Below are 15,582 nucleotides of genomic sequence, written 5' to 3' on the forward strand. Positions count from 1 at the left end.
AAAACTGTTCACGTGGGAGCAACCTGGTGGCCCCACGGCAAAATCCACATCCAGGCATCCGCCCCCAGGGCCGCGCCGGGGCCGGGGCCGGGGCGGGGGCCGTGGCCTAGGCTGCGGAGGGGTACGGAGCCGGGTCTGAGGCCGGGGCCGGGGTCGGCGGCGCGGGGCACGGCTGCGGCGCGGAGAGGGATCGGGGGGCCGCGGTGGATCGGAGGGAAGGGTGGGGGGAGGAACCTCGTCGCTGCTGCCGCCACCGCCGCTCGGCGCTGGGTTCTCATCCTCGGGCTCCTGCTTCGTCTCCCCCTTCGGCTCCTGCTCCTCCTCCCATACCGGCTCGGGTTCGGGCTCCAGCTTGAGCTCAGCCGGGCGGCCCGGACCCTCCACCGTCTCCACCTTCCCGGCGGCGTCCACCTTCCCCGCTGTCTCCACCTTCTCGGTGGCGTCCACCTTCCCCGCTGCCTCCACCTTCCCGATTGCCTCCACCTTCCCCTCCACCTTCGCCTCCGCCTCCACCTTCCTCTCCGCCTTCTCCGCCGTCTCCGCCGTCTCCGCCTCCTCTCCCTCCTCCGCCTCCACTGGCGGCGGCTCCTCCCCCTGCTCGCAGGGCTCGGCGGCCACTGGGCGTGGCGGTGCGGGGGCCACGCAGACCTGGGGTGTCCCCCGCCCGGCCTGAGGGAGCGCGGCGGCTGTGGCAGCTGGACCCAAAAGGGACTTTCACTGAAGGAGGCGGCGGCGGAAGCAGGCGACGCCCCCGGGAATCCTCCCGCCGAAGCCCCCTAGTGGAGGCCGCTTCTGCGGCCAGCCCCGTTTCCTATAATTCAATATTTCCCAAACTTGCTTGTTCACGACAATCACGTGGGGGAGCGTGTTCAAATGACAGATTTCACGGCCCCACCCGCAGGGCTACTGAATCAGACTCTGGAAGGGAGCTACTCCGGAACCTGGACCTCTAACTAGGGCCCAAGAGGCTGCTTATGATCAGGCAAGTTTGGGAAACACAGCTCTAATTCATTGAGGCTGGCGGGAAGGGGGGCGGGCACCGCGCAGTCTCTTTAAGGCGCTTCCAGCGCTCAGCTCCAATCGCTGCGCTGACCCCCTTCGTCGTCTCCTCCCCTCTCCTCGTCCTTCCCTTGTCCATGCAGGCTTCTCCGTGTGCTGCGGGGCTGGGGATCGGATGGTTACCAAGCCAGAAACGTTTCTGAGCCTGTGAAATGTTCCCTCACAAGGGGGGTCCTGGGGAGCGCGGGCACAAGCCGTGACAGCCGTCATTCAGGCGGCCGAGCCTGTCCCCGTCCTGTCCCAGCCTCTCTTCCCACCCAGTCCTCCCCAGCAAAGGATGAAGCTCCAGCTCCAATCGGGGGCAGGCCTGGACCCCAGTTCCGGAGGGGTAGTGCTCCCAAGGCCGCTCCACCTGAAATGGCACGTTCCCTTGTCCATCTTATCAACACTATGCACAGTACTTTCATCCTCGGCTCCTTGCCACTTCCTCAGGCTCCCAAGGCCGCGGGTGGAATGAGGGTTTGGCAGCTGGCCTTCTGGCCCAGCTGATGCCGAGCAGCCTGGGGACAGGACCCAGCTCTCCCAGACAAGGCCAGCGGGAGGAGCAAGCCACCACGAGGGCATCCTTGCAGCTGCCACCTCCCCTAGGCGAGGGCGGAGGGCAGCAAGCCATAGGACCCTTAGGCCCTAGCAGGCTCTTGGGGTGGGCGGCAGGTGGTCGTGGAAAGGATGTCTGTTGAGCTGCCGGGGGGAGAGGAGTTAGGGACCGGCCTGAAGGGGCCTCTGGAGCCCCTGTGCTGAGGGGCTGCTGGCACTAGAAGGCAGCACCATAGGGTCCACAAGAAATGAGCCCAGAACAAGCGGCTCAAGTCGTGCGCATGGCAGGAGTTGTCCCAAGCAGCTGCTGCTGCTGGTCCTAGGAAGCGCAGCCCAAGGCAGGTAACAGATGCACGTGGGGCCAAAGGGAGAGTGTGGTAAGAGCGTGGTCCTGGTGGCCATTGGCTGTGGCCTGGTGCACACTGGCTGGCTTGTGGGGCTGTGCTGCCTACAAAACACAGCAGAGTTCTCCCAGGTTACCATTGGCTGTCACCCTCCACCTGGCGTTAGACCCTGGGGTTAGCAGCCTGGAGGACTATGCAATTCTGAGCCCTTAAAGAGGCTGTCTGGTTCCTAACTAGCCTAGGGCTGTCCGAGTGCCTAAATCAGCGCTGCCTTAAATTCCTTGAAGTACCTCAGCATCCTTCCAATAAATGCCTGCCCTTCCTGACCTGCCACCAGAGGAAATGCAACTAGCACACCCCTGAAGGAATGCTGCTGTTAAAAGTGACTGGGGTCATGGAGCATGGGAGGAGGGAACAAAGGAGCACTCTCACCCCCCTTTCACAGACTGACAATAAAGAGGCAGATCTAACTTGGAAGTGTCTACCACTGAATAGCCATGGTAACCTGAAGTTGCCTGACTGAGAACTTCCTGCAGAAAACCAAAGGTCCACCTGGATTCTGCCCAGGCCAGACCATTGTGGAAGTGGATTCACTCAGCCCCCGCCCAGTGGTAGGAGCTGGAGACACAGCACTGAACCAAAGTCACTTACCCCAGGGCTAGAATCGGGGCTGGCTAACACTAAGGAAGTGTATAGGTCACTGGCAGAGAAGAGGATGTCAGAAAGAGTTTGACATTTGATTTTTTTTTTAAAGCAGTCCCCGTGGGAAAAATCACAACTTAGTTGTTACTTCCTTACACTCATTTCCTGATTGCATGTTGCTTTTGCTTTGAATCACATGTGAAGGGTTTTACCATAATCTTTAGATGCTTAGTGCTTGTATGGGTCTGAATTCAGTCCTGGGCAAATGTCACCATCTCTGCCTCACAAAGACCTGACCTTAAAGACAACTCCTCGGGCAGTCCTTGTGCCTGGGTGCTAAATACAGTTTGACCACAAGGTGGCAAAAGAGCAAATGACAATTCCTCATATTTTTTGTATGTTTATATAAAACTACTGGTTTATATCAAAATGCTCCCTAAAAGTATTTTTGAAAAATATGCTCCTTCATGCATTTTTAGGCTGACTTCTAAAATTTTGCATCATAAATGTCAACCGGCTGCAAAAATGTAATGCCTGACAAGTGTTAACCTTCAAAAATAAAACTGTTACGTCAGTACTTTACACAAATCCGGTAAAACCTAAATACCTTAGTGATTTCAGAGCCATCATCGTCTGTTTTAAAAATTCATAACAGAGCCCTTCGATTGTTGCAAGTTGTACATGTTCCCTTTTCTCCCTGAGTTAACTGCACTGTTTTTCCACTAGAATTTTGACCAAATAATATATATTTTTGCACTTAAAACAATTTTATAGATTATCCTATCTTATCACTCTGCATCAAATATATGTATATATTTTTCTATTATAATTCTCTTTAAGTGTTCCTGTGATCCATGATAAAACTCTAAGTGTTGTTTAAGATTTTGCTCTTGCAAAAATTTTTTTCTTCTTGCTTGGGTTATTATGACAATTAGTATTAGAATATGATGGGTCCAAACATTGTATATATAGTACAAATTTGGTAGGTAACATTACACAAAACTTTATTGACAACAGATAAGTCTTGATAGAGCTTTTCTGAAAAAAATTGTGGGTGTATTCATAGCTAAATATTACTGCTTTTTGCAGGAATGAGACAAGAATTAAGCATCAAATTCCTTCCTAATGTTTGTTTGGTTAACTGTTATCACACAGAAACCTCCTTTTTTATTAAAAGAGAATGGATATTTTCACAATAACAGGTCTTTGAGTTCTTTTGGGGAGTATATGAGGAAAAATTACACAATGATTTAGCCTCAAAATTATTTCTCATGATTTATCAACTGATGACTCCACTGGATTTTCCCTCAATTTCCATGGAAGCAAACAATTAGAAACTGTCCAAGGTGCGAAAGTATTTGATTCAGTCATTCATTGGAGTAATTTGTGTGTCCGCCATCCACAGCAGTGTTTAGAATCGAATGTCTGGCACCCTGAGGATTTCACACTGCATGACAGTGTATCCAGGTAACGTTCAGGATGGATAAAAATATGCTTTTCTTTTGTAAGGGCAAAAGGGAGCATGTAAAAGGGGAAGGAACAAGACAACCAACTTGATTCCTCTACCACAAGCATGTTGCCTGGCAGGGAAATTTTTAAAAAGTACATATAAAATGTGAGGATGTAAAAATTGATTTCCTTCCATCTCCTATACCTCCAGGTAATGCATACCTTGCTTTGAAAGTTGCTGGTTTATTTGTATTGTTTTAAAAGTAATATATACAATATTTGGGGGATTTGAAAAAAATACCTTTTTTCAAGAAGGGAGCATGACATAAAAAGTGAAAGTGCCTCTCTCCCCCACCAGTCACACCCAGTTCTAGTCCTCTGAAATTTTTGAAAAATTGCTATGCAAATATAAGCAAGTTTTATACATATATCCTTTTCTGAAAAGTAAATGAGACTATAACATACTGAAGTTCTTTCCACATTGCTCTACACATCCAATGAAATGTCAATAAAAAATTCAATGAGTTTTTAAGGAAAGACTTTACAAAGCAATCCCTACATTAATATGAAAGACTGAAAAGCAGTTTTCCCCTTTCTCTTTCTTCCTCCTGGAAATGAGGATTTAATGGCTATAATTGAGTAATCATCTTGCAACCGATCACAATGGAAAGATGGAAAAAACTGATCACCTTTGGGCCTATTCTTACTTGAGGAAGAAATACTGTCTTTTATCAACTCCAAGTGTTTTGACATTGCCGAGATCTTCGAATGACAGTTTATGTATGGCAGCATTACGTTTTCTTTCTTGGTGGTACATAAAATCCTGTGTGAGTCTCCGCTGATAGCATCTTAGAATCAAATGCCATCCTTTTAAGTCTTTGTTATTTGGATCATAGTTATGTGTAGCTGAATACAGTTCCTAAGTAATAGTAGGCTTTCTATGTCACTCCTCCTAGAGTCTCAGGTCTTTATTCTGGCCTTTCAGGTCCTACTGAATGTGGCCTCGGTCTTTTCAAACTTGCTTCTTATCAACTTGGCCTTGCGCAAACAGACTAGACTTATTGTCAGTCCTTGAGTAAACTCAGCTGACTCCTGCTTCCAGGCCAATGCCCTTACTGTTGCTTCTGCTTGGAAAACCCTTCTCTTAGAATCATCATGGCTTTCTTTCTCACCTGCTTCACTTCTCTGCTTCAATGTCACCTTATCTGAGACCTCGATTGCTATACAAAATAGCGGCTCATACCTGCTTTATTTTTCTTCATAACACCATCACCCATGATGTATCAAATAGTCACCACATGAATATGTTAAATACTACACACTTATAATGAAGCTAAACTCCATGAGTGTAAGATGTTTATTATCCTATTCCCAGTGCCTATTTGGGACTTACTACATATTTAAATATTTGTGAAATGAAAAAATGGATGTTTATCATCATGAGTGAAGCCCACCATATTTTCATCTCTTCACCATTTTGTATTACCTTTCTTTGTGAACTGTCTGGTCACATCCTTTGTCTAGTTTTCTTATGGGTTCTTACTAGTCGTCATAATAACTAACACTTGGATTAGCACTTGAAGCATGGCAAGAACTGTTCTATTTTACTTACTTACCCCTTGCTACAGTTTTAAGCCGTGAATTTATCATCCCCATTTTATTTTTATTTTTTGCAGTATTGGGGTTTGAACTTAGGTCCTCATAGCACAGTGATAAGGTAGGAGTAGTATTATTGCCAGTGTTCACATGAGGACTAAGGCACACAAACACTTGAAGGGTTGGGGATGTAGCTCAGTGGTAGAGTGCCTACCTAGCGTGCACTAGGCCCTGGATTTGATTCTCAGCACTGTAATTTTTTTTAAATTAAGTACTTTGAAAATGCTTGCGCTTACTCACTGCTTCTGTACCTCTTCCCACTTGGAATATACCTAATTTCATCAATGAGATCTGATGCCTACTTTTTCTGGGCCATTGATGTCTTACTAGTGGCTTGCAAGTCTTCTCTGGGCTAAAGAAAGGGAAAATAGCAAGTCCACACAACACCAAGGCCCCTGCATCTCAGAGCTGGGCTCCTTTCATCCCATTTAGACCAAGCCATGGCTGGAGGAGTGGCTCAAGTGGTAGAGCACCTGCCTAGCAAGTGTGAGGTCCTGAGTTCAAACCCCAGTACTGCCCCCCAAAAAAGTTTAATGTCATCAACTATGAAGCTAGCAGCCAAATCCAGAATGTGGGATGTTTTATATAAAAGCCCTGATTTTTCAATAATAAATGGCATTTAAAAGAGGATTTATTCGTCACCTTTCTCTTCTCTTTGACAAAATAACTGACAGAAACAACATCAGGAAGGAAGGATTTATCTGGGCTCATGGTTTCAGAGGGCTCAGATCAGGGTCAATTGGCCCCATTCACTTAGACAGAACATCATGGTGGTGGGTGTATGTGGCAGAGATTTTTCAGCTCATTTTGGGCAGGAAGCAGAGAAGGGGGACTCTAAGAGAGGCCAGGGCAGATATAGCTTCCAAAAACATGCTCCTAGTGACCTACTTCCTCCAACTAGGCCCCACCTCCTACCTTTCAATACCTCCCAATAATGCCACCATACTAGGAATCCATCAAGGGATGAACTATTCAGTAGGTAGAGCCCTTAGGATCTAATCCTCTCTGGAAACCCGTCACAGACACACCCAGAGGTGTGCTTTACTAATCTCCTAGGCATTGCTTAATCCAATCTAGTTGAGAATCAAAATTAACCATCATAGGTTATGAGAAAAAAAAGATATTTACAGGTTTTTAAAGAGACTTAACAACCAAATATAACATTACATTTGATTTGAACAGTACTGTGAAAAATCAGCTTTAAAGACATGGTATTACACACCTGTAATTCCAGCACTCAGTAGGAAAGGCAGCTGGCAAAGTTCAAGGCTATCCTGGGCTACATGGGGACTATGTAGCCCTGCCTTTTAAAAAAAATAAGTTAAAAAAAAAACACTTCTTGAGACAATCAAAGAAAGTTGAATATGAATTGGCATTTAATCATATTAAGGAGTTACAGATAGTAAATTGTGGCAATGGTATTGTGGTTATGTGAAAAAGTATTTTTCTGTGAGAAATACACACTCAATGTCAGTACACTGAGCAATATGATAGCTAGGATTTGAATTACAAGATTTCAACAAATCTTGGGATGGGTGGTATAAATGAAGCAAGTTTGGCAAAATGTTGATAATTGTTGTAGCTGACTAAAGTGGTTCATTATATTAATCTCTACTTTTGCATCTATTTAAATTTTTTCATAGTAAAATGATTTTCAAAGATAAACAGTGGGACTCTGTTTCCAGAAAAGTGTGATAGGTATACTTTTCCCTATCTCTCCTGCTAAGTAAAGTTATAAACCCTGGACATTGTATATAACACAAATCACAATAAGACTCCGTCACAATAAGGCAGACTGGCCGTAGACCTCAAAACCCAAACAATGACATATCAGTGAATTCCCTGAGGGCTTTTTTTCCCTTTCCTATATTCCTGACTGAGCTGTGGAGATGCTGGTGATCTGGAAACATCAATGAGCATAGACTGCCCCCCTCCCACCAAAGCCTCAGGGAAAGCCTGCTCTCTCTAGCCAAAGGACCAGGAGAGGGACAGCCTTTCAAGACAGGTAAGTTTTAGATAATAACCATTCTACTCCAACCAACCACACAGAAAAAAATTGCCCCACTATCTATGCCTACCAAAGCCAAGTGGGAAACTTAAACTTCCACCTTTGGCAGGCTGTAATATGGTGATATTACATCTCCATCATGGTGATGTCAGAGAACTGCAAGTTGGGAGCCAGAGCTGACATTCTCTCTGGGCAGCAGCAAGCCCCATCTGACAGTGGAGAACACACCCAAATTAAAATGTCAGCACTAATGGAACATGATAAGGTATTATTATTATATATAGCATACTACCTAGAGTGGTCAATTAAAAAGGGATATAAAGCAATACATTTCAAAAACACTATAGGTAAATAAAATTCAATCCCGTTTTTAAAAAAAGTATAAGCAGTGGCTCATGCCTATATTCCTAGCTACCTGGGAAGTAAAGATCAGGAGGATCAAAATTTGAGGCTAGCTGGCATAAGATACTGTGCGAGACTCCATCTCAACCTAATGGCTAGGATGGTGGTGTGAGTCTATCATTTCAGCTACATGGGGAAGCACAAGTAGAATTGTGGTCCAGACCAGTCAGATCATAAAGCAAGACCCTATCTCAAAAACAACCAATGCAAAAAGGTCTGGTGGAGTGGCTCAAGTAGTAAAGCACCTGCCTACCAGGTGCAAGTGCAAGACCCTGAGTTCAAACCCCAGTACTGCAAAAACAAAACAAAAAAAAACTTCAAGTAACTCATAGAAAGGTAGAAAAAAGAATAATAGAAACAAAAAACAAAGAGATCAAAGAAAAAATAAATACAATGCTAGATTTAAGCCCTAACATACCAATATCAAAACGTGGAAATAACCAAAATGTTCTCTTTTTTTAATTGTTGTGCTGGTGGGGGTACATTGTGGCATTTATAAAGGTTCTTAAAATGTATCAAAGATATCATACTTGAATTCACCCCCTCCACTGCAAAATGTTTTTTAATAGGTAAATAGCTAGGCAAATTGTGATCCATGCATACCATGAAATACTATTCACCAACAGAAGGACAAACTATACCTACAAAAATTTGGATGGATCTCACGGACATTATGCTGAGTGGGGAGAAAGCCAATTTCCAAAAGTCACTAACTGGTTCCAATTATATAACATTCTTGAAGTGACAAAATAACACGGATTCAGAACAGGTTAGTAGTCACCAGGGGTTAGGGATGATGGGTGGGAGGGGAGTGGGCATGGCTATGAAGGGGTAGCAGGAAGGCAATCTTTGCAGTGATGGAACCGTTCTGTATCTAGCTTGTGGTGGTGGCTGCAGAAGTCTACACATGGCAAGATAATGAGAACTCTACACACAACATTGTCCCAATGTCAACTTTATGTTGCACAAGATGTGACCATTGGGGAAAATTGGATGAAGATTATATAAAACAAGTATTATCTCTTAGAAAAGGAATCACAAATAAAAAAGGAAGAAATTGAATTCTCATCAATAATTTTTCTACCGTATGCTTTTCAATTACAGTATGAGGTATTTTCACCTAAATGCAGAGGCTCCCAGGTGTCTCCATAGGCTCTAATAAGACTGACCCCATACAGGTCTGTGTGACAGTATTTCCTTTATTGCTCCTCTGGGTAACATTGCTGGAATACAGAAAGCCTAGGCCTCCATCTAGGACCATGGCTGTGGACGTGTCTTAGTCTGTTTGTGCTGCTATAAAAAATACCTGACACGTATGGAAGAGAACACACAGTACTTGTCTCTCTGTGTCTGGCTTATTTCACTTAATATAATGTCCTCTAGTTCCATCCATTTTGCTGCAGACGACAGGATTTCATTCTTCTTTATGACTGCAGATAAATTTATGTCTGTTTTACCTTCTACCTCCAGATTGAACATCTACCCTAAACTTAATACTCCTTCAAGTGTGGAAAAGGTCACCATTCTGAAGGTATTGTCTTCTTTTCACACAGAAGAAAAGACCCAGTTTGTCGGGGCTTATTCTTTTTACAAGGTAATGAAAGAATTCTAAGTCACAATGTTTTGCTTCTACTACTTATATAAAATGAAAGTGTACTGATTTTTACCTTTGTTTTAAAGAAGATGTGCTCATGAGCATTTCATCCAAGGATTCATGGAAACAGACGTGATAAAATATTTATTAGGATAAACATAAACTAGGTATCCAATAAAATGTAAAAACATAAAAAAAGTATTTCCCTGGAAGAGTATTTAATGCCACCTGAACCCTTGTAAATGGGCATCATTGACTAACATCAGGCACAATTAGACTGAAAGATAGCTCCCTCAATTAGAATTTAGCAATCCCCTCATATTTCCTTAATAACACTAAGCCCAGTATTTGTAAAAACTGCACAAATACTAGTTATACTAGTACTAGTACAGACAGTCCCTGGTTTACAATGGTTTGACTTACAATTTTTCAACTTTTACAATGGTGCAAGAACAATACATATTCAGTACCAACTGTGCCTCACATCTTGGATTTTGGTCTTTCTCAGTCTGATACTCTCTTGTGATGCTGGACAGCAGCAGTGAGCTGTGGCTCCCAGTTCATCATGCAGCCCTGACACTCTATAATGCACTGGGTTGCTAAACTAGATTGTGCAGTAGGTTAGGGATATTCAGTGCCTTTTAGATTTACAAAAGTTTCAACTTCCAATGGGCTTATTGGGTTATAACTCCAGTGTAAGTCAAGCAGCATCTGTACCAGGAGTAGTAAGCAGTTTTAGGAGAAACCTCACATGGAAAGTGACACTAGCACTCAGGAAGCTGAGACACGAGGATCTTGAGTTCCAGGCCAGCTTGATGATTATGGTGGTGGTGGTCATGGTGGTGGCAGCAATGGTGGTGGTGGTGGTAGTGGTGGTAATGATGGTAGAAACAACAATGACAGCAGAATTAACCAAACCCTGAGTTCACAAAACTATTACTAGGTAGACATCACACACACACATACACACAGGATTGGAAAGACCTCTAACATTTTCCTTCACATTGTCAGTACAGGTTTGGGGGAATCCCAAATATGCCAGAAAAAAATCTACTGCCAAAAAATATGACATGGCTGGGTGCCAGTGGCTCATGCCTATAATCCTAGCTACTTGGGAGACTGAGCTCAGGAGCATCAAGGTTCGAAACCAGCATGGGAAAAATAGTTCAAGAGACCCCATCTCCATAATAACCAAAGGAAATGGACTGGAGGTGCGGCTCAAGTGGTAGAGCACCTGCTTTGCAAGCGTGATGCCCTGAGTGCAAACTCCAGTCCCATCAAAAAAGAAAGAAATATGACATGAAGGGAAATTCAGCATTCTGAGGGAATTTTAGGCAGAGGATTTTGGGACTACATTCTCTTGGATAAACATGATATCATTACTAGTGGAAAGGCAGGAAAACCAGAGGAAAAAATAGAGGAAAGGGATCACATTACCTGAATTCATGACAGAGCTCCCTTTCCATGAGGGAGAAAAAGAGAGCATGAGCAAGCGTAATGAATAAAACATGGGACAATACTGACCTACTTTATTGAACAGATGAAAATGGCAGGCCATGCACACCCATGTTTATTGCAGCACTATTCACAATAGCCAAGTTATGGAAACAGCCAAGATGCCCCACTACTGACGAATGGATTAAGAAAATGTGGTATTTATACAGAATGGAATTTTATGCAGCCATGAAGAAGAACGAAATGTTATCATTTGCTGGTAAATGGATGGAATTGGAGAACCTCATTCTGAATGAGGTTAGCCTGGCCCAAAAGACCAAAAATCGTATGTTCTCCCTCATATGCGGACATTAGATCAAGCGCAAACACAACAAGGGGATTGGACTTTGATCACATGATAAAGCGAGAACACACAAGGAAGGTATGAGGATAGGTAAGACTCCCAAAAACCTAGACAGCATTTGTTGCCCTCAACCCAGAGAAACTAAATCAGATACTTTAAAGCAACTGAGGCCAATAGGAGAAAGGGACCAGGAGCTGGAGAAAAGGTTAGATCAAGAAGAATTAACTTAGAAGGTAACACACATGTACAGGAAATCAATGCGAGTCAACTCCCTGTATAGCTATCCTTATCTCAACTAGCAAAAACCCTTGGTCCTTCCTATTATTGCTTATACTCTCTCTTCAACAAAATTAGAGATAAGGGCAAAATAGTTTCTGCCTGGTAGCAAGGGGTTAGGGGGGATAAGGGAGGGTGTGGGGGGAAGGGGGGGAGAAATGACCCAAACATTGTATGCACATATGAATAAAATAAAATTAAAAAAAGAAAATGGCAGGCCATCGGTTTCAATTCTAGAGGTCAAAGGGCAATAGCTCTAACAAATGGAGGGGGAGTTATGGGAACTACAAAGAAGTCAGTGATTCACTAGTAACTCCACCCTAAGAAGTAAGTGGGAAGAATGTTTCTGAAAGTGATGAGGTATTTGAGGAGTGTCAAGGTAAGGGACAAATCTATGTCATTGTGGTGTGCCTTGCTCACCTCTGAGGTGCACTAAGACGGCATGTCTGCACGTGAAACCTTGAAAGCAAGTCAAGCAAGGGAGATGATCTTCAAGGTAGGAGAGAGCAGGAACAGAGCACCTAGCAATGCAAAGAAACCTACCCTGCTCAGCCATCCACCCACCCTGAAGTAGAATGGACAGTTATCATTGAGAATCTTGATATTCAGTTAAGAATGAGAAAGTTTTCCGTTCCAGGGAGGGTGTCCTAAGGAGTGAAAAGCTTTCCAAGTGGTCAATGGAGGTATAGTGCAACATAACAGAGGAAGTTGTTGGGGCTTTTTGCTCAGACAATTGACATGGGGATATGTAGAAGGTCAGAGAACATATAGGAAATATTTGGGAATAGGATTAATCAGAAGGTAATGGTGAATCTTGAGAGAGGTTTTCATGAGCCTCACTGGGAAGCCTTTTTGCTAGTCATCACAAGGACATTCCATTCAATTATAATGGAACCTCCAGGGTTCCTATCCCCAAGAATGGCAATAGCCACTCAAAATACTACACTTAATAATTTGGCACTTACCCCATTACATAAAGTATGGAAAGACTATATGATCTTTTAATTATTATATCCAAAAATAGTCAAAGGCCAAAACAAAATGGTTGATGCTAATTACTTTCTAGAAACCATCTAGAAAACAACTTTCTGATGATTGTGATGGTTACTTTTAGGTGTCAACCAGACTGGACTAAGGAACACCTAGGAACCTGGCAAAGTATTATGTCTGGGTGTGTCTGTCAAGCATTTTCCAGAGGGCACCAGCATGAGTCTGAGTGGATGAGGTCATCAACATGGGCAGGCACTATCCAATCAGCCAGGCCAATTTGTGACCCAGGAAGAATAAAGGCAAAGAAAAGGTGAATGTTTCTGTCCATCCAGGATCTGGGATACACTCTTCTTCTCTTCTACTTGGACATCAGAACAACAAGCTTGTTGACCTATGGACTCCAGTACTACAGCAGAAACCTTCCCCTGGATTCTTGGGCTTTCAGCCTTGGACTGAAAGTTACACCATTGGCCTACCTGATTCTGAAGCCTTCAGTCTGAACTCAGTTACAATCCCAGCACTCCAGAGTCTCCAGCTGGCAGATAGCCTGTCATGGAACTTCTCATACTCCATAATCATGGAATCCAATCCCACTAATAAACCCCCTATCATCATCCATCTATCTATCTATCTATCCATCCATCTTTTTATATTCAATTGGTTCTGTCTTTTGGAGAATTCTAACACAGTGGTGAACTGAAAAATTGGAAATGAATTCCTACAATAAACCAAGGGTAGTTAGCTTTACAAAGAGGAATGGACAGAGATTTGAGAAAAATAAGATGATATTGAGGTTCTTATAAAGTGGAACATATATTTGCCATATGGCCCAGTAACCCCCTCTCAGGTATTTACCCAAGAGAAGTAAAAATGTTCATTCACAAAAAAAATCTATCTATGAATGTTTATAGAAGCCCCCAAAACAACACAAACAGTCTTCATGGGTGAACAGATAAACTAACTTTGATATGTCAACACATGAATTACTAGTCAGCAATAAAGGCAATGAACTGTTGATACACACAATAACATGGATGATCTCAAATACATTGTGCTGACCAAGAGAAGCTGAAATCAGAAGGCCATACACTGTATGGTTCCATTTTCATTCTGGAGAAGGTAAAACTGTGGGGAGAGAAAAATAGATCAGTGGTTGCCAGCACCTTATCAGGGAATGGTTGACTACAAAGGGGGCATGGGAAACTTTTAAGGGTATGAAAATATTCTGTATTTTGATGGTAACGTTGATCATACAACTATACATGTTTGGTAAAACTCAGTACTATAGTTCTAGAAAGAATGGGGTTTACTATATGTAAATTGTATCTTAATATACCTGAATTTAAAATTACTGGGTCAAAAATTTTAACTGGACTGGGGGCATCACTCAAGTGGTAAAACACCACCTGCCTAGCAAGTGTGAGGCCTTGAGTTCAAACCCCAGGACCACAAACAAATTAACTGATTATCTAAAGAGAGATACTTTAAGGAAAAAGGCATCAATATGGTTGGTTCTTTTGCACCCAGTTCTGAAACTGGGTGGCAGGGCTTGAACCCAAAAAAACACACATGAACTCACCTATCACTTCTGGAAAGAGAACAGCATCTTTGCTCTTTAGAGAGAACAAGTGTTTCCTAAGACACCAGGATGAGCAATACATTTTACCTGCCTTCTTTTGAACTTCACATATGGGACTCTGCCTCCAGAGAGAGATGGGAGTTGTTTTGGTTCTGAGCCAAGACTACCCAAAGACATCTGATCATTCCACCCTTACAAATTTCAAACTAAGAAAGCAGGAGTAGAGGGTCCCCCAGGATATAATTATTTCCCAAAGCCAGAGTTACGAGAAGGTTCCCCCTGAATTCTGGGTATAGGCCTAATTAATTTAAAGCTCCTCATCTGTAGGCATTGTTTATGAGATGGAAGATTTGCAAAATTCCACAAGGAACACCTGAGAACCCTGAGAACCCACAGAGGAGACCACTGGTATAAGTTCTGGAGTCCAAACTTAATATGGCCACTTTAAGATTGAATTGAGCTTAAAGTGAGCATGTCTTAGGAACCTCCAGGGTTCCTTTGGTTTTATTTTCCATATAACAAAGTCATCAATCTTCATAATATGGCATGGAGAAAGAAAACACTGCCACAACACAATTAATTTTGATGGAAGAGTAAGCTGGGTGGTGAGATCCATCAAAGATGTCATATATTCACACTGGAGTTTAAATTGGTATAAAGATTATGGCTACCACAAACTCCCAACAGAAACAAACCCATTGCCATGCTGTAATAGAAAAAATGAAAACATTAGCCTAAAATGGTTTTATTGGAAGCAGAGCTATTGCCAAGTTTCATCAACGAACAATCCTGATTCATTAGAAAACCAAATGGAACTCGGGGTGAAGGACTATGCTCCATTGTTTCCATTTCAATTTATCCGTAAGATCCTTGACACTGGTAGTAGCCTATGACAATGACTTGAATGGAGCCATTCTAGGATAAGCCTCCATCTTTTCCACAGGAAAAGATGCCTTGTATGTCTAACTCAATATTATTCTCTAAATAATATTAGGAGAACTCTACTTAAAAAAGCAAATTAGACTTTTAAGACAACTCCTCTGTACAAGGAAAAGCTGGACTAGAAGACTAAGGACCCCAAATCTAAATAAACTATCTTAGAAACTAGAGTTTGGTCTGGGAGGTTGAAATTGTGCATTTGGGCTTCCAAAAGAATACTCCATTTTGAGGACGTCAGACACCATGGTAACACAGCCACCCTACTGACAGTCAGTACGTTGTTAGACTAGTGGGACATTCAGTACTTGA

The 15,582-nt window shown here is 43.1% G+C and overlaps 1 long non-coding RNA gene across 1 annotated transcript; it reads left to right on the top strand.

The window, feature by feature from the left end:
* The first annotated feature begins 195 nt into the window (after positions 1-195).
* LOC141419564 (uncharacterized) lies at positions 196-15,239 on the top strand. Its single transcript, XR_012444206.1, has 3 exons — positions 196-982; positions 9,568-9,691; positions 12,880-15,239. It is a non-coding gene; the product is annotated as an uncharacterized lncRNA (long non-coding RNA).
* The last annotated feature ends 343 nt before the right edge of the window (positions 15,240-15,582 follow it).

The sequence above is a fragment of the Castor canadensis genome, chromosome X (assembly GCF_047511655.1).
Source record: "Castor canadensis chromosome X, mCasCan1.hap1v2, whole genome shotgun sequence".
Lineage (NCBI taxonomy): Eukaryota > Metazoa > Chordata > Mammalia > Rodentia > Castoridae > Castor > Castor canadensis.